This window comes from Dysidea avara, chromosome 8 (genome assembly GCF_963678975.1).
Source record: "Dysidea avara chromosome 8, odDysAvar1.4, whole genome shotgun sequence".
Classification (NCBI taxonomy): Eukaryota; Metazoa; Porifera; class Demospongiae; order Dictyoceratida; family Dysideidae; genus Dysidea; species Dysidea avara.
The window spans coordinates 2593855-2615174 of record NC_089279.1 but is presented as its reverse complement, the minus strand read 5'-3'; the positions used below and the strand labels follow the sequence as shown (position 1 = coordinate 2615174).

Here is a 21320-nt window from a genome sequence, read left to right as displayed (position 1 = left end):
TAATCAGTATTAAGTCTTTAAGGGACGTAGCTGATCTTTACTTCATGTTGTAGTGCACACTGAATAGTTCAGCTGAAGGTTGTTTAGCAGTAAGGATACATGGTCACAGATTACTACTGGGCAGTTATATATGTGATGGTTTAATGTTTAAATTTCTTCCTCAGGATCATGCTCACCTCATTCCATAGCCGACATGCAGAGATGATTGAGAGGCTACACAAGCTTTTGAGAAGTATGACACAATGAAGCACATATGAAGGGGTATATAGAGTCAGTGATGTTTACTGATCTGTTGTATAAACATGGCTGATATGGTCATACGGCTGATACATGCACACAGCAGCTATATATACTGGGTCAGGGGAATTTTAGTAGTGGGATAGTTTTCTGTTATAGTCTGTGAATACTACTTCTTTTATATCTTTTATAGCTATTTATGTCACCACTACCAACAATTGATGTAATAAACAATTCACTCATGTCATATATTCAGTGTCACCATTACACCAGATACAAAAAGCCGGATGGCAAATAAAACTGCAGGAGTTCTAGAAACTGGTGACATATATATATATATATATATATATATGCTTTCAACTAGTCAATGTCTGACAGTCAAAAGTATTTTCCTTAAAAAGAAAATTGACACTTCTTCTATTACTATATTGACACATTCAAGAAATTAAAATGAGTCTAAGATACAGTATGGGCGGCTGCTGTAGGGAAGCAGAGGAGACAGTCTCAAACAAGCACAAATATAATACACAAGTTGTATATATGTGTGTGCCATCAATAATAATGAGAACAAGAGCTCTGTCTTCTAGAGCACTGTGCTAAACCCTTTTGTCACTAAGATCACTTTTTCCTTTGGCCATTACCTGACCCATGACCTTTGTTACTATATGAACTATTCATTTACTACTCACCATATTAAGTCATGTATAGTGCACATGTTCATGGGAGTTGGTGTACATGATCTGGTAGAAACTATTCTGAGATGCTAACAGTTTGATAACTATGAATGTTAGTAATCAATCTTCTCAATTATACATATTACATAACATACTGACTCATTACTGAAGAACCTACCAAATGTATGGTTTCTCTTAATGGACCACTTGGTTGGTTGGGTCAACACCATGCAGGTCTACATACCAATAAAGTATAATATATAAAAGGAACCCGTTATATCCTGTGGAGTAATAAATCAAGAAACCGTCTACTATAGCTTCAGAACAAATTAAAGGGTAAGCCAATACTAATTGTGTTGTAATTTTTATGACCTTAACATATGGCTTTCCCATATGCATGTAGACCCTCTTAAAGACTTCTTATCTATAGCAGTCTATACATAGTTCCAGTGTCTACTATGCTCAATACTCGTTGGCTATGTTTCATTGGTCAGACAGACTCAGACTACACATTCTGCTCAATTGTGTCAGGTGAGTAGTTAAAAGATTTCACTATATTAATATCATGTATTCAGTGCTGACCACTGTGATGCACAAGGTAAGCACTAACAGAATGCACCGCCTTCTTCAGGAAGAAGATAACTGGCTCCTTCACAACCAGATCACTGCACAAGTCCAGTAATATAGTTGTTGTGTTACAAAAAGATTGTTCTATAGCCTGTTGATAATAATATTATTTGAGCGGGTGTTATGCAACTTGATAAGCACTTCAGTAGCAATTTCACATTCTTGCATATGGTATAAGGATTTCATTTTCACCCTCCAGCATTGATTAAAGCATCATTAATGTTATATGTGTTGGTACACAGCAGTGTACTGTGTGCTTGATAGCAATGAATGCTGTTGTGTTACATAAGTGGATTATGTATGTGTCCTTCCAGCAGATTGCTGGCAGAAAAAGATCTGTTACGTTGAATCAACATTGCTATAGGCTTGGAGGACTGAACAATATATACCCAGCATCCGCTGTATATGCTTAGCTTCCTCTCATCATCACCTGATGATGATACCAATTTGTTTTCCCCCATCTGAAGAGTGTAAAGTGCATGCTGACCAGGAGTAACATGTTTATTATTCATTTCAGGGAATGTACATCATTTCCTAAAAGATGTAATTGTTATGGCAACACTAAAGCATTGTTTTGGAATGTGACATGCCTTTCTGAAGATAATTGTTTAGGGCATTCTAAACATAATTAACCAGCCTTCATTTACAATACATTTCTTTGGTACAGTAATTACACCAATGAGGTTTACTCATGTTGTGTCCCAGCCATAAAATCACTTGTTGTCATGATCTTATTACGTATTTGTGTTCACTTACAGTGACTTGAGATCTGTCATAAGTTATGAGGCATAACACAGTCTTGTTGTACATGCAGTCATCTCTTGTGAGCTGGAGATGCTACTGTGCGTCTTTGCTACAGTGCCATTGTATGACAATGCGATGAATGTGGTCTAATTATAATCATTTTAGCGAATCTTACAAACAAATGTTTCAAACATCATTTTACATATCATACTTATATACAATACTATACCATGTAGGTATACAATATATAATTAATTGTGTGTGCTATTCTCTCCACTCTGAGATACTAACAATACTACACATCATTGATAAAGATGAATATTTTTTGTTCCATGTTCAGTAGTAGTTAGTACAGGATGTTGGACATGTGACATGACAATCTCAGCAACTGGCATGTAAGTTGTATAAAGCTACTACCAACTGGTAAAAGTTGTGATGTGTTTGTGAACATCAATGATAGGGCTTTTAAAATGTTACAGTAGCCACTAGGTAAATAGTTATATTTACTAGCAATCATGCTTAAAGCCAAAACACTTTGCACCAACCATACGCACAAGCTACAACCAAATTAAGTATAGATACATTCTGTGTACTACCTGTACTCCATGATTCAGGCTGTGTAATAGACAGACCAATAGTTGGAACTGAGCTGAAATGGCCACTTAATTTTGCTTGTAATTAACTAATATTGGAAGTGTATAATGTGTACTATTCCTTCCAGTGGAATAATCATTCACACATGTTATAGAAGTTAACAAACAAGCATGTGAAAGTAACTAGTAACTCATCCAACTGTAACTAAGTTACATGAGAAAAAAGTAATGAGACCAAACTAGTAACTTGTCCACTAGTTACTTTGTAAAAAGCAAGTTACATGGGATAAATATAAAAGAGCAACTCACCCTTACTCTGATCTGTGGCTATATATAGCCATAAGCATATAGTTTTAAGTACTCCATGCATGGATTATTATTGCATTTTAAGTGCACTGGGTGTTACTTGTTTATGCTAATGTAAAGATGCATAGTGCAGCAGCCTATACACTATAAGCATTACAAGTGACAAAGGATAACCTGATACTGGATACTGGCTAAGGATATTCCTCATTCCTGTTTTGACTGTATACATATATAGTAGTGTAATATGTACCCTACAATTCATTGTTGACTGCACACCTGTTAGTAATAGGTACTATACTTTATGGTCATCTAATCTTCAGGACTTGCTTTTACCAAGAGTAGATAATGGAAGAGTACATAATAATAAAAAATAGAGTTGTAAATGAAAGCATTTAACACGTTGGGTGAATTAAGTTAATATACAGCTTGTTACATCATCTCTTGACTCAGTGCATTTTGGGAGTCTATTCCAGTAGGTATATACAGCAACCCATTCCAGTAGGACTCTCTCTCTATTTTTTATTATTATGTACTCTTGCTTTTACTTAACAATTGATTATAGACACCTTAGCTATATGGTTTAACTAGAAAATTCAATTTGTGGATGCTAGACTAATCGAGACTATTATTACAAACTTTGAGAAACTGTTTGCATGCAACAGTTGACATTTCAACAAGAGACTTTCATTTAGGATTTACACAGAGTTAGCAGTGGTATAGTGGTGTGGTTGTATGTATTATTGTGACAATTGGACATGATTGATCATGAGTTGAAGTATATATACGTAAGAGTAATGATACCATTTCCTTAATTCACATCTTCTGCGAATACATACTTACTGTGTGGAGATGGTTACACAAACACCTGAAGCTATCAGTTTCATCAAGCTCTGCTGGCTCTATGCCTAGCAGTTTATACCACTGCATGCTTACTATAACGATAAAAACGTTTAACATTGAAACTTTTATTGCTATAATTCAAGAGAATTGGTATATATGTACTAATTCACTATGAGCCAAGGCTTTGTAACTTTGTTAATTTGGCCAGTACCCAACCCTTTCTTTTGTCACTTGATAACTATTATTGTGTACTAAATGGCCACACATAATGTTCGTATGAGAATTTACATCATTATGTGAGTATATAGATGGTACGTAGCATATACTGGTAAACTAATAATAACAACCGGCTATAGCTACTCTATGATGTCACATGCATAACTAATTTTAAAAGTATTCCAATCTACTAAATTGTGCACCTATCCTTATTATGTAGCTAGGACACTGAACAGTACTGTAACATTTGGATAGCTGAAGGGTATATAGAGTAAACATAGTACAACCTTGTTGTTAAACAGGAACCTGTTGCATCCTGTAAAGTGACTGGGGACTACCATCGACCAGCTTCAGTACAAAGTATAAGCTCATATTAGTTCTGTTGTGATTTTTATGTCCATAATGTCAATAAAGTGTGGCTTTTCCAGGCCTTCTGTAAAGTTTCTCCTTCCTTTACGTAGTTCCACTGTCTGACTATTCAATACTCATTCCATCACTAACCTGTTTCAAATATTCCTAAGATCTGCCCACACATCACTCCATTGTGTGCAGTCCATAGTAAGCTTTCACATGTATCCATGTTGGCCACAATATCGACTATTGTTGGTAGGTTAGTGATTATGTGGTACAGAGTTAACTAAAGAAATTGTTTTACTTTTACCATGTCCTTACCATCAGTGCATGCTGATTGTTAATTTGATATGATATACTTAGTCTAATTGGATACATCATGTTCAGCATTGACTTATAAGACCACGTCTCAGTGAAGATATCCAGGTCAGAATTTCCTACCAACAATCACAGAATGGAACTTTAATAGAGATACAGACCTCTCACTTGATCACATGCAGTACACTGCATGTTGCCTTACAAAAGGCTTGTTCTAGTATTATAAAGTGGATGTTTACTTTATCAGCAATTGGCATGGAAAGTGCATGGGTGATAAATGACCGGGTATGAAAGATGTTTAAACAAGTATGTATCGATCAGTGCAAGACAACAGAAACCCATGCAGTATACAGGATATGTAATATCAATTACTGCAATTAGTTGCCCATCCCTAATTTGAAGGTGGTAAATAGAATCATATCACATCAAGAGCTACATTCTGAAATGATTTGTGCACATGTATTGCACAATATTAGAAGTAATGTGTGTAAGTGATAATGCTCCACCTGAGAATGTGTACGTATACATAGTTTACTGCTCTATATGATGTCCATAGTCAACAACAAGAACAATTGTGATTGAGTCTGACAAAACCAGTCTTATACATCTTAATATTGTGTATCCCCTTTTCTGTAAAAGCTATAATAATTCTGTAAAATTGAAGTAAATCTCCAAGGATTGTTATTAAAAAGTGGTAAAAGTGTTATCATGCTCAGAAAGAAAGTTATTTAACTTCAAACTTATATAAGACTGCTTTTGCCAGACTGGGTCACAGTTATCCTACTCACCCATTACAAGATATCAATTTTATTGAGGTACATGTAATTTTGATAATTGCTAATTAAGCAGTGCCAATTTGGTTTAGCAAGTGTCACTATTGTCATCAAGTGTGTACAATACTGTTGTTGTTAGTTTGGACAAGAAGGACTACTGCAGTATAACTGCATTTTATGCCATAGACCCTTCATCTCTTGAAATGTGTGCTGGTGGCTTTTCTTGTGGCCTCATAACTGCATGAATAAAAACTTCTACAGTAACTGATGAACCCACACATACTATAAACATCAAAGAATTAATTGTGCTAGACATACTATAAAATTAAACTTACATCTGAATGTATGCCCCAACCATTAACTGAGAAGTGAAGTGGCCAGGCCATTACACTTTGTTTTCAGCTATGTTACATATATATAAGCCCATTACAAACGAAGAAAAATATAAGAAGTGTCTCTGCAATCAATTCAGTTACTACAGAAAATGTGGATGATAAATGTGATAGCTAGTCACGTAAAACCCACTGAAAGTCAAATAAAATCGATACCTTGCACCCGCTGTCAACTGTCAGTGATAAGAAATGGGGATGAAATACAGAGGAAGCAAGGTGATTCCATGAAGCATACATTGTTTATAATGTGGTATGTCAAAAAGGCACCTGTCAGGCTGAAGCGACCTCTGGCAGTGAACAAATCAAGTCTGTAGCCTTAGCGCGTTACACTTGTCTATTCACTTGTCTGAAAACATTAGTAGGTAAGTAAATCATTCATTCAGTCACAGTCAGTCAGTTAGTCAGTCAGTCAGCAGAAAATTTCATTAAACTGTAGCAACTTATTGGAAGCAATTTGGGTTACACTGAAGGCACTTTTGAGCTTGGTTACATGTACATACTTCACCAAAACTGCCAAGGCTGGTTTTTGATCAATACTTTGTGCAAACCTCCATGATGATTCCTGATATATGTATACAGTACTATACCGTACTGTATGACAAACTTTATCATTATATCATTAAACATTAGACATGTACTGTGCACATGAAATTCAACTATTCTTTGCACATCATGATATATCTGTCTATAATAAGTCTATGCCATTATTTGATCAGGTCATGCTGACCAACAGCCCCAAACTTCATAGTCAATTAAATTGTGTTAATAATTGCACATGATAGCCTGCAGGTTTACAGTATGTATCTTGGTGTAAGCAAATAAAATACTGGTAGTCTTTGCAGTACATATACCACATGTCATTTGAAACTTTTGCATTCTTCACACGAGAGACTCATCAATAGCAGGATAGTTTCTCCTCAAGTCTGTATTCTGTTCATAGCCTGGTCCTCTGACACTGTAGTGGTTCCCTTAATACATTGTCATATGATTGGTTGATTTATTATTTAAACTCACAGTACTTGGCCAAGCCATTCTTCTATACTGGAGTACACATAGCATTATTAATGCATATACAGCAACACAATATATACAAAGCTACTGCACACAACACAAAATCTATTACAAACCATAGTAAAATGACAAAAGCAGACCATTGCAAAAATTAGTGATATCATCAAATAAAGTACGTAAATGGCAATGAATATAAATTCCACCACACTGTAGCCTGGTGCCAATGGAAATGCTGACTAAAGTCCTTTGGTATCAAGAAATCTCTGCAAACCATGGTGAACATCTGTATTGTAAGAATGCAAAGTGCCCTCACAAGATAATGTTGACCATACATAGTTCTGAGGGGACGGGATAGGATAAGTGCACATGTGATGGGTTAGTGTTCAAGTGTTGTCTTAAACTAGTAAAATGCTGTTTAACCTGCAATAGTGCAGTGCCCTTTGTGACACTTAATTTAGCTGTGCTATATACCCATGCAAATATATTATTATATTTTCCCTGCAGGGATTAGAGATAAAAAGATACGTACACAATATACACCACATCAGTTGCTGAACAAACCACAACCAGAAACACACCTGTTACTGTCAAGGGGCAGGCAGTGACAGAATGGAAGGATATGCTGGGACTAAAGACTACAAAGATACAATATTCCCAGGCTATCCCAGCAACATACTTATAACGTATTGTACTCAGTGTTATGAACCATTACAAAAGTGACCTACAGCTCGAATCCTGGGGTTGGAGGGATTTTTTTCATTACTTTGGCCCCCTTTTTTTCCAGCTATAAGTCATTACGTCTAAGTCCTTGAAGGTTAGGTAATCCTAAGGCTGCACCACATGTTGCTGTAGGCCTTCAGTGCTGGTAACTGTGAAGTGTTAATAATAAAGTCACCTATAAAATTAGAGTTAGTTGTCAGCAATATCACTTCCTTTAAGTGCTTCACTGTTGGGTTTATTGGAAATTTGAGTGTATAGCTACTAACTTTGTTTACTATACAGCATATTCCCCACACATGCATTGTGACATGATGTCATGACTACAGCACAGTTGACACATTGGTAAGGTTTGTGATCTAACATTAACCTAACATCAATAACAAAATATTTTAAGTAGATGATATACTTTTGATTAGAGTTGTATTATGGTCTGAACAGACAGTAGGACCAGTGAGGTTAATAGTGTGTAGATGTCATCTGCACTAACAGGCACCACATCTGAATCACATCTGAATAGTAAGGGAGTTTTGTATAGTCACATGTGAGAAAGTCATATACAGCTTTTTGTGAGGTTGGTGAATTGTACGATATCATAGATTAAGTTATTCCCCTCCTTACTGCACATTGTTACATTACAGATCAAGTTTTAGGTCAACATTATGTGATTCACTATAATTATTATAATATGAACAGCGTCAACCAGTCACCAACCTTTTAATATTCTGCAACTGTGTGGGTAGTTTGCAGTTTTTCTAAGAGTAGAGAACAAATGTTGGGGACTGATATATCACATAGAATTTTTTTTTGTATGGCCTGCTGTTATTGAGAAAAAAATGGCTTGGGGTTTATTTTTCAGAACATTAACATTATAAGGTTTCTGACACTACCACACAAATTTCAGACATATGATATGAATGCTCCAGTTCTTGAGAAAAATTCTTCAAATCACATGTGTCAGTTACCATGGTGATTCAGTATTGTGATAAACACTAAGATAATGGATAGAAATGGTTAGCACAGTAAAACAGTGGAATTACCAGTGATCAATTTTTGTTTTTATTGATAGTATTTTGGTTGAAAATATAGTACCCGTATGTCATTGGGTGATTGCATCAGTAATTTGGGGATGGTATTAATTATTTTGGTATGCATACCTGTGATGCATTTTATTTCAAACCATGTAAGTGTACGTATCATGTACGTGTTCCTGTATCTGTGGACTAGCAATATACTTTTGATGACGATATTACACAACTAATACAAGTTACAATAGAGTTGAAAGAATATACATATGTACGTATATACAGTAAATGATCATGATATTTATCAGCTCTGTTATATAGCTTTGGTTATGAGGAAAGCAGGATGTGGTATATTTATCAAACTCATTAATCATGGGTAATTCCCTTTCATGGTTTGATTCTGTTCATTATCACTACTGCTGTTCCATAGCAGCTGTTGTTTTTGTGCAAACCAGTGAAGTTACAATTAAAGGGAGTGTATAACAAAATATTCAAACACATGTACAGCTAGCTAACTAATTGGCAAAAATAACCATATTAGTAGAGTGTTAGCTAATTTTGATGAATGTGTTGCACTTGCTCATAGCCATAGGCGACTAAATTAAAAGGAAGCAATTATCAAGTTCTTACTATCAGTTGGTACTTTAGTGATGTGTTGTCTACAATGTTATGTATGTTGAGCAATTATGGTCGGACAGTAACAAAATGGCTAAACACCTCTCTGACCATATTCTGCATGGCAGGCACACTGAGTCTACTGTAATGTATCTACCCTATAGCTGTACTTGAGGCATTGCTGCCTACAGTTCAACATACAACTGGAAGGATCAGAATTTGTCACCACAACATTCCAACCTATTATGTAATCCACCCAGTGAACTTTACACTATCAGCCACTGGTAACTGAGTAGCTATTAAATTTAGACTAGTTCTGATTGTGGAAATGTATTGCCGGCTGTAACTATTATTTTATTAAACTGTGTCAGTTTTGTCTTTTAAACATTTTGATGTTAAATCTCATAATTAATTAGCTAAACAGTAAAATTAAATCGTATGAACCTTACTAACTGTATTACAGATGTACATAAAAGTTTAGCTATAATATGGCGATCTCGATTACAAGTGTTAAAAAAACAGTAGCTAGCTGTAGTTACATTGACTTGGAAAGTATTCAGTTAACTAGTTGCAGAGTGATCTGACATGAGGTGATCGAGCTGGTTGAGCTAGATTGTTCAGAGTCTGTTAGGGATCTCTTCTGTTCTATTTCAGCTATTCTTTGATCTCTAGCATCAATGATCTGTTGATCTAATGTGACTAGTTGTCTACCTAGCATTGTTAAACTGGCGCTGACGTTTCTTTTTCTCTCCTCCAAAGAGTTGAGTGGAGTTAGTTCAGTGTTTGGATGGTTTAGAACGGACCTGACTCGGGCTGGAATATTCTTCCTGTTTTCTTTTCTTTGCTTCACCGCCATTGTCAGTTCTCTTTCTTCGCTAATAAGCTCGTCTCGCTCCTTCGTGAGGTCCTTGATTCGTTTGCAGAGGATCGCCTCTGCAGTAGTGAGATCGCCTTTTTGGCATATAAAATCACTGGCTAATTGCCGACTAGAGTCACTGCGGACATCCATTATCAATGAGATTTTTTAATGTGTCAGGATGAGCTTGATCGCTGTATATAAATACTGATTGACCGGATGTAACTAAATGTATGTAGTGTGACTGCAAAAAGGTCAAGGCTGACTGTCATGACGTCATGCATGTGTCTCGTGCCCATCCAGGCCCGCGCTAATTATTGAGGGTTTTATTTCGCGAATAACACTAAATAACTGACAGTCATCCATCTATACGAGTATCAAGCGATTAGTTGTATGTTGGGGTTGGTAGTTATGCCCCTAATATTCGACTTTAGGGCACGCGTCTAGTAGCTAATTAGTTGCCCCGAGTAGCTAGCTATTCGACTTTAGGCCAGGAAAACTTAAAATACTTGTTTTTCATCCACAAAAATTCAGATTTCCATGCGGGAGGGAGGTCATTTTTCATTATTCATTATTAAAGAAAATACTCCAAATCAAGCTGTCTGTTACTATGAGGGTTAGCTAGCTAAAGCCTTTTAAGAACTAGTATTTACGTTTTACCGACGTTTCTGGGTGCAAGTGGCATTTAGTGTGCTGTATAGCAATAGCCAGCTTTCTTAGCATCAAAATACGTGTGTCACGTGATAGATAACAGCAATAATGAAATTAGAGGAGGTGGGATAAAAAGGGATGAGGGCGGGGATGAGAAACAATGAATCAAGATTCACTGGGCCTGGCCTTAGTTTAGGGCACGTGTCTAGTACTAGTTTCCCAGAGTATTCAACTTTAGGGTACTATAGTATTAGCGTTAGGGTCGGGTTCAGCCTTGGTTTCTTCTTCGCCTTTATAGGTTACGTTCTTCTTACTATATACAGCTTAGACTACTTAGTACCCGACTTAGCTAACATAATTAGCTAGTACTAGTATTGAATTATGGACATGTATACGAGCATGTATACAAAACAGACAAAAGAAAATAATTGTTAATAGGCCAGAGACCTTTTAGTCTGTCCACTGATATCCTGTTGTTGACCAGAAATGGTCTAAATTATTCTTAAAGTTGTTGAGATTAATTGACTCAATGACATTATCAGGTAGGGAGTTCCACTGATTAATCACACTGTTGGTAAAGAAGTTGAGCCTGGATGTGAGTCTACATTGCTGTTTGAAAATTCGTTGATTGTGACCTCTAGTTACACTAATTGTAAAAGCATAAAAATGGTTGTGGTGTGACTCTACTAAGATTGTTCACCAGCTTCTTGATAAGATAGAAAAGTAGGGAAGGAAGGTGGCTAGCATCAGTTGCACAGTGGTTAGCACACCAGCCTAACACATTGGTAGTCCAGGGTTCAAACCCCAGATGAGTTTTGTGGGTTTTTTGTTTTGTTTTAGTAACCCCCTTTTTTGTCTAAGTTTTACTGTCAGTTCAATCGCTAGCTTCCAGCCGGTACGGATTATTGAACCAGCCTTCGGTTCAGTATTCACTGCCTAGTAGTTTCAAGCGTAGATATACTAGCTAACCCCAGGGATCTGGGGTTAGATATGCTTCAAGCACCTGCATGCTTGTGAAAAAATCTAGGACTCGAAAAAGACACGTAGCTACATATGCTTGCCCTGTGTCCATGTTTGTTGCACTTTCTGAATGGATTTGAGCAGTTATCAATTATGGAATTAATAGAACCCAGTCATGTTAAAGTGATTTACTGACTGTTCTATTAGGGTTTTTGTATATACCATAATCTGCAGCATAGTGCAGAATTGGCTCTAACAAATAGAATCATTTCATGGCTGCATGAGCCTATATAGCTAACATTTCCAGAAGTGCTCATGTGCTGTTGTTGTTCTTTTTGTTGTTTTTTTTGTGCATGTGCAGAGACATGAGCATAAAACTTTACTCATGTTACCCCAGTCTACCTACATAGCTGTAAATGGGTACTTGGAAAAGCAACTACTAAGCTGAATCATCAACCAGTGTTAGCTGGGGGAACAAATGCCAACTGTCCATGTCCATATAGCTACGTATGTCTCACTTATAAACTACATGTAGGTAATCAGTGCAGGAAAATCCTTCTGAGGTAGGACCAATATATACCCCACATGAGGCTATGCCATGTCTCATGAGTGAAGGTGTGGGCACCTTGAGGGGCATCTGAACTTCATCTATTTAGTAGTGCACAGGTGGCCGGCTGAAGGCTTTGAATTGCTTTGTGTGACTGAGCATGTGTGAGTACATGCAGTCATCTTTAATGTGGGCAAGTGACTACAATTAAGGAAGTGGAGTATTTGCAACAGAATGTATACCTATACAGTCTGGTTGCGGTGTAAGAGCATGACAGTCGGTTTGTGACTGAGAAAATGGCTCCTGGCACATTGCATGCACAACTGAGCAGTGTATACATCATGCATGCACAACACACCTCAAGAAAGAGTGGTAAAGCTGTAAGTGTTATCAAGCCAAGAATCATGCATCTTGGCTGTAAGATTCTCTTGCCAAAACTAGCACATCTGTATTGGGATAACATAATAATAATTATGTTGTCTGCACATGTACATAAAGATTGTAGCTAGCTATACATTTCATTATAAAATCACCCTCAGGGTGTTTTACACTAAAGTGGAAAGTTGCCTTGGAAATGACATGCACGCAGCTGACCTGAAGGGAATTAAGTTCCTGGAGTATTTTCATGGTAGGAAAATCCTCACAGCTCTGTCCATTTGTGTATAGTGTTCTGATACTGTAGGTAAGTGATATTGTATTACCACTCATCTTGCAGTTTCTTCTGTTCAGTTTAGAGACATGCAGATACAAACTTTCCTTCAGTTTTCTCCAGCACTGAAATATACAGTATGTAGCATTTAAGTACAGAAGTAATGTTTTAGCTATATAGCTGTTATAAGGTTAATTTTTAGTTTCTCATCCACCTATATTCAAAATACTTAGAAGGGTGAATTTTTAACAGATAGCTAAATTAGCTATCTCACATGACTCAGAGTGTAATATTCTTAGTATTCTCTAGCTAGTTAGTTGCTTGTTGGCTTCACCAAAGCTACAAAAACTAATTGATGGGCAGTGTTGGGCAAGTTACTTTGTAAAAGTAACTAGTTACATATTACATATTACTTGCAACTGAACTATTTAGTTACAGTTACATATTACCCATAAAATAAAGTAACTGTAATAATATTACATATTATATTACTTTGTGTCCACAGCCTTAAGCTGTCACATATGAAACTACCACCTTATCACGTGACATGATTGCGTTGTTGGACAATATGCAAATTTTGGTTATAAGTAAGAAGCTGGTGAATAAGCTTCATTCAGTAGGCCTCGTTACTTCGTTGTGGCTAGCCGTTACTCAAAGGACAACTAACGAGATTAGTAACTTCGTTACTTGTAGTAATAATATTACGTAATATTAGACTCATTACAGTAACTATATTACTTAGGTAACGCGTTACATTTGTAAGTAAAGTAGCTTGCATTATATTACCTGTTTTTATAGCGTATTTCGTTATAATTATTACTTTGTTACCACAAAAGTAATAATATTATGTAACGCGTTGCATAAGTAACGCGTTACTCCCAACACTGTTGATGGGGCAACAGAATGGTGATGTGGACAGGGATGAGAAATAATACAAAGTTTATGTAGCTTTAAGTTGAAAAGGAATCTACACACTTCCTGCATAAGTGCACAATTTGTTGAATTATATATCAACTCAGACTGATTGACAAGTTAGTGAATTCCCTGACATGTTAGTTTGTGATGTTATCATCTTAGATTGTTATTAGACATCCTATTGAAAGGATTCTAGCTGACTAGCAGCAGTACTGAGCTAGTTTAAGTATATAGCTGTAGCTAGCTACATATCGCATGAGAGAGATTGTTATTATTATTATTATTATTACTAGGACCGCGTCACATACAACCAAGTACATACACCAACGTGACAGCCCCCCGGTGAGGCTATTAGGTGGTGAATGCATTATCCCCAAATCAACTCAATATGTCACAGTAGTGACAGATATAACACAATAGTGGCATTGTAACTAAAGGCCACCAGTAGCTAAGTGCCAGTACATCATTGGTGTGGTATAAATGGCACAGCGATGTGTACAAAGTATATGTATACAAAACATACAGGAGAGAACTATGCATTATTGCAGTATTGTATGCAGCAATACATTATAGGCAACATCACCATGCAGATAAAAATTATTAGCCAATATACAGCAATGCATATCAACATCAACTAGAGCTAAGTAAGGTTCATCAGTGATGTAGCAATGGCACAGTGATGGGTGACACACTATAGTTATGCATACACAACTTTCAGGAGATAGCTACACAATGCTGTAGGCGTATGCAAACCAGATGAACCAGATAAAGGAAGATAGCCAAGCCACTAGAGCCTAGTAGCTACGCCAGGTGAAGGCAAAAAAGATTAAGCACGTATTGAATTGCCTGACACCAACACAAAGAAAGTTCGCCATGCCAGCTGCACAAGACAAAATTGTTTACTTGTATTTTATATGTAACTGTAAGCTTATTGTAAAGAGCGTGGCATATGTCAGTTTAATGTTTTCTTGTATTGTTTATTTACGTGAATGAATCCACTGGCAGCTGGCATGGAGACTTGAGATGTTACAAACATAAAAACTTACTTGTAATCTTCTTGTTTACACAAGTGGCTTCTGGCTCTCCTGCACGGGCATCACTAATCTTCTTCGCGCAATATGTAAGTAATTAAGTAAGGGTGTGGTACTGGGCGTTATATAGAATTACACGTATGGTCAAGTCATCAGCACAAACAGGAGCGACGATTATACGTTTGTGCCTTCATTCACAGGCGAATCTATCCCCGGTTAGTTCATGTCTCTAGGCCTCGTAGTTTTCTCAAACATTAATTATTAATTATTTATTTATTTATTTATGACGTAATTTTAACCGCGTTTCGTATTATTCTTAGTACTTGGTTGTATAATTATTATTATTGTTTACTGTGCAAAACTTCTTACAAAGAGTATGTACAAGCACAGATAATGAATTAATTATGTGATTAATTGATGTTCAGTTAGCCTTGCTTGGTCTAAACTTGAACAGGTGATGAGGTCGTTGGGTAAATTGTTCCAGATCTTTATACTTGATGGACAGAATGAGTTAAGATACGAGTTTACTATTGTGTTTGGCTGTAACAGCTTCATTGGGTGACCTCGTAAACAGAAGATTGATGGAGCTGGTATGAGTATGGTATCAGTCAGTATATCTATTAATTGGTGCATGATCTTAAACATTGTGATCGTTTGCAGCTGGTTTCTGCAGTGAGCCAGAGGTGGCCAATTCAAATTTTGCAACATATTTGTGACACTTGCATATGAAGAATAATTATTATACACAAACCTCGCACACCGTCTATGAATTGATTCATGCAATAGCTAAGATGCCCTTTTGTGTATAAGGGTCCCATACCACACAGGCGTATTCTAGGATTGGTTTAATAAGTGACTTGTAACAATTCACTTTGACTGAAGTTGGCAGCTGTGAAGGTTACGTTGTAAAAATCCTTTGATACTGTTAGCTCATTTGTTAGTTATTTGTCTAATGTTTTCAGACCAGGATAACTTTGAGTCAATAGTAAGACCTAGGTACTTGGTGTGTGTCACCTCCTGCACAACAGTGTTATACAAAGTGTAATGGTAAAGAATAGACTTTTTCTTGTGTATTATTCTGATAAATTCACATTTCTGAACATTAAATGTCATTTTCCATTTATTTTCCCATCTTTCCAAAATAGTTAGATCTTTCTGAAGTTGGTAACAGTCTTCTTTTGAGTTAATAGGGGTGCACAGAATGACATCATCTGCATATAATCTTACAGTTGATAGTATGTTTGTCGGTAAATCATTTATGAAGCATAAAAACAATAACGGAGCAAAAACGGTTACCATCATTTTCTGCATGTGGGCGGAAAATGGGAAACAATGTATTTTCTTTTAGTGGCCTTAACTTGTTACTGAAGAACCTACCAGATGTACCTCACCATGAATATGAAGCACCTTGCGTCAGTTGGGTTAACACCATATAGGTCTATACACCAGCCGAAGGGTATGATAAAGTAATAATGACACAATCTTATTAAGCAGGATCCTGCTATGTACTTATATTCTGTGGACAGAGAAGTCAACTGGCCCACTTCAGAACAAAGGATGGTAACTCCATATTAATTGTGCTACAATTTTATAACCTTATATTGGCTTTCCCAGATCCCCTAAAAGCTCTATACTGTAGTTCCAATGTCTAATTTAGTTTACCATATTAAATATTCTCACTATAATTATGTTATCCATGTTCCATTGGTCAGACTATGCACACTGCTCAATTGTGTAAGATGAGTATATAGTTGAAAAGGATGTATACTAGTAGTGTTTGACAGTAATGTTTGCTTGTTTGATTCTTCTTGTAGTAACAAAAAAAACACAGGTAAAAAGAACCCAAAGTCATGCCATAATTATAATGGCAGCTTTGTAGCCCCAGGTATATTGGGTGTGTAATGCAAACTACAGGCTTCATTATATGAATGTAGTACCTTTCTTTCTTCATTCAATGGGGGGATATCATGATTATCAATATCATGATTTTGAGTCCCTAATATACAATTGTCTGGAGACCACTTCGCCACCCAGAGCCATAAGATCCTGCCTCCCTGCAATATATACACCATTTATCCCTTCAAGCTATATTTGGGCTTTTGTCTTCTTTGCATGTGAACAGGTCATCTATTCAGTGGCAGTGTGGTTAATCTGCATGCTGTGCCTATTTCAACAATTACTTTGCTCTGCATGGGTAGGTATTTCCCTTTTATGGCCTAATGTGGGAACAAGGGTATTGTACAGGTGATGTGTATTATAGTGTTGTTGTTATTTCCTTTAACTCTGATGAGTCTTGTGACTTGAAGAACTGACCATGTTCTTTGACAATGAAAATTAACTTGAGACTATAGAATGAAATACTCCACATCTATCTGATTCAGTTGCTGAACAAGCCACAACTGGTAATACATGTAGCAATACCTGCTGCTATCAAGAGGCACGGAAGTGACAGAGTGGAAAGATACGTATACCATTACCTGATGACAATTGTTAACAGGACAGAAACTTCAACTATTATTGTTACCACCAGCTCCCAGTAACACTGGCCAACATAGCATTGATGTATATTATTGTGAGCTACTGGCAAGTCACCTCTAAACTATCGTAAAGTGAGTTGTCAGCAAAACCACTTCCTTTCAGTGTTTCACTTTTGGGTTTTCAATGTTGACTTTGGAATTTGAGTACACAAATTTGTTTACCATATGGTTTTCCCCTATACACATAGACATGTATGGATGCTGGCTACTGCACAGTTGGCATATTGATGGGTATAAGTTTGTGATCTATATAACTAAAATTAAAAATATCTCATTGACAAGTAACTGATGCCTTGTGACCTAATTATATTGAAATTGCGTTGTGGCCTGATTAGACAGCAGATTCTGAAATTTTATATGGTTTGTGATTGCAAACTGTGCACCTTATAACTAATAAGTGATTTATTTTTTGTATAGAAATTTAATATGTAGTTTGTGAAACTGCTTTGTATAAAATGTAATTCATCAAGTATACAGTTATTCCCCTCCTTATGGTACATCATCCTCCATACAGTCACAGAGTGGTAGGTTGATAGGGGACATGAGCACTATGTGACATGGACACAGTTAGTCAGTCAGTTTGTCACAACAGGGAATTTGCATCAGGCAAGATTGTTTTGTAAAACTTCACTGGAAGTAGAGACTGAGATACGCCGGATATGTTAGTTTTATGGAGTCTAAGAATGTGATCGATTACATTTTATATATACATTGGTTTTGTATGGTCATTAATTTAAACATTATTACCACCACATAAAATTTAAATGGCAGTTTGTGTGACCTTTTGCAAGTTGCCATGGTGATGCAACAATAAACATTAAGGTGACCTGCTAATTGTATTGTGAGAAGTGTTCAGTAATGGATAAATACTTACCTTAATGATTGACATTTTAACAGTGGTAATTAGTGATAACCAATTTCTGTTCTTAAAGTTTGAGAGTATCTCAAAATTCAGAACTGATTTGGTGAGTCATGTTTTATATAGGGATGGTGTTTGATCCTTTGATGTGGGTGGTAGCATATAATAGACTTATGGTCTTGTCTGTCCAGTTAATTGCATGCATTTGACAATCATGAAAATGTAAAAGTTAGTAATAGTATATGATAGGATTTGAATAAAGGTTTTCTACTGTATGTAGCTCTGTATTTACAGTATGTATGATTACTATAATAACCTTTATGTACACACCAGTGTGATACCTGTTATCACTGTACACTTGACAATTGTGTACTAACTTTTAAGATCATGATGAAAGAGATTAATGATACTATTATTAGATGCAGTATGCAGATTTTAAATTATCCAAACACAGTTAACTCCATTTGCATGGTTTTATCTTATTAATCATCAAAGCTGCTATTCCTTAATTTCTACAGTTAACTGTTTAAACCTATGTATGATGGCATGAGTATAACATATTTTTCTACTGTGACATGCATGGTTTACTTGTGCATATGTACAAGTATCAATGACCCATCTGCACAAAGCAAGAGATATGATTTGATATTTAAAAATGCCTGATTTAAGCAGGAGTTACTGACTTTATTAATGCACACTTAAATGAGACTACAAGCAGAAAGGATTCAGCAAAATCATTGTCTAACAATTCTCATTATTTAATCTATATGATATAGTTAAGCTCTTCAGCTGTGCTTTAGTCATGGTTCTGCTAGCATTGAAGATTTCAGTCTTTGTGGCATTTGCAGCTTGCAGTGATTTTAATTTACAGCTTGCAGTGATTTTATTCAAAACTGCTACTAGATTAAATAATTTTGTACACTACAAGGAGTTGTTGAGGAATCTGTGTTTATGGAAATAGCTACATTTAAAGTCATAACAAAATGCTAAGAATAACTCCCTCATTCACATACATGTAAGTAGACGTCAGCAGTGCAGGCAAATCTTTCTGGGGCATGACTGGCCACTGACATAAAACTGTACCATGTCTCATGAGTGAAGGTGTGGGCTACCTACAGTATCAGAACACTACACACAAATGGACAAAGCTGTGAGGATTTTCCTACCATGAACATACTGCAGGAACTAAATTCCCTTCAGGTCAGCTGCGTGCATGTCATTTCCAAGGCAACTTTCCACTTTACACCCTGAGGGTGATATTATAGTGAAATGTATAGCTAGCTACAATCTTTATGTGCATGTGCAGACAACATAATTATTATTATGTTATCCCAATACAGATGTGCTAGTTTTGGCAAGAGAATCTTACAGCCAAGATGCATGATTCTTGACTTGATAACACTTACAGCATTACCACTCTTTCTTGAGGTGTGTTGTGCATGCATGATGTATACACTGCTCAGTTGTGCATGCAATGTGCCAGGAGCCATTTTCTCAGTCACAAGCACTGTCATGCTCATACTGTGGCTATAGGTAGCAACCCAGACTGTAGACTATGCTGTAGCAACCAGACTGTAGCTATAGGTACAAATGCATTCTGTTTCATGAAGATGCAAACATTCCACTCCCTTAATTTTAGTCATTGGTAGATAGCTACTTTCCTACATTAAAGGTTCTATACTCCCACATGCACAGTCACACAAAGTTTAATGCTGTGTGCACATTCACGCCTACCCATGTGGTGTACTACTCAATCGGTGAAGTTCAGGTGGGTTTGAAAGTGTGTTTGAAAAGGTGGAGGACTTTGAAAGTGTGTTTGAAAAGGTGGGTTTGAAAGTGTGTTTGAAAAGGTGGAGGACTTTAGTTTTCTCCAGCACTGAAATATACACTACGTAGTGTTTAACTGTAGCTAAGTACAGAAGTAATGCTTTAGCTATATAGCTGTTATAAGGCCTCATAAACTTAATTTTTTGTTTTGCATCCACCAGTATTTAAAATACTTGGAAGGGTGATTTTTTAATAGCTATAGATAGCTAAATTAGCTATCTCACATGACTCAGAGTGTAATAGTCTTAGTATTCTCTAGCTAGTTAGTTGCTTGTTGGCTGCATAAAAGCTACAAAAACTAATTGATGGGGCAAGGAGAATAGTAATGTGGGCAGGGTTGAGAAATTAAGTTGAAAAAGAATCTATGTATTCCATCATGTAAGTTATAGTGCTATATTGTTTGACTTGGTAATTTTTTCTCATCTGAATTATCGAAGTTTCTTCTCTTTAGAGTATTGTTATAGTCTGTATATAGTACACAAATAAATTGAAAAGTTAAATTGTTCAGTGATGCAAGATAGATTAGCCTGATAAGGACAAAAATGTTACTAACAAAATTAATGATCTGATTCAGCATTTCCTGCATAAGTGCACAATTTGTTATAATAATCAACTCAGACTGATTGACAAGTTAGTGAATTCCCTGACATGTTAGTTTGTGATGTTATCATCTTAGATTGTTATTTGACATCCTATTGAAAGGATTCTAGCTGACTAGCAGCAGCATGCAGCTAGCTAAATTATATAGCTAGCTAGCTACATATCGCACAACAGAGATTGTTAGCAGGTGAGTTTCCATATCTTCATATGATATGTTCTAGTATAGGATTACAAGGGATAGTGTCATTATTTGACATCAATACACTCTTAATTGAAGCCTCTCTCAATATTTGATTTCACTGATTTATTCAACTGGCTTTGTGGCAACTGACAGCACATAATACAGATAGATAATGATTCTTGAGATGTGCAGTGTACGTACTTTATAAAAAAGTCATGGTCAGTTGTGATCTCACACATGTACAAAGTGGGAGAGTTAATCACTTCAC

The 21320-nt window shown here is 36.3% G+C and overlaps 2 long non-coding RNA genes across 2 annotated transcripts; one reads left to right on the top strand and one right to left on the bottom strand.

Annotated features, from left to right (window-relative positions):
• Positions 1 to 12898: 12898 nt before the first annotated feature.
• On the bottom strand, positions 12899 to 15354 carry LOC136263198 (uncharacterized). Its single transcript, XR_010704496.1, has 2 exons — positions 15064 to 15354; positions 12899 to 13227 (listed from the first exon to the last, which is right to left on the bottom strand). It is a non-coding gene; the product is annotated as an uncharacterized lncRNA (long non-coding RNA).
• A 38-nt stretch (positions 15355 to 15392) lies between these two features.
• LOC136263197 (uncharacterized) lies at positions 15393 to 18851 on the top strand. Its single transcript, XR_010704495.1, has 2 exons — positions 15393 to 17657; positions 18100 to 18851. It is a non-coding gene; the product is annotated as an uncharacterized lncRNA (long non-coding RNA).
• The last annotated feature ends 2469 nt before the right edge of the window (positions 18852 to 21320 follow it).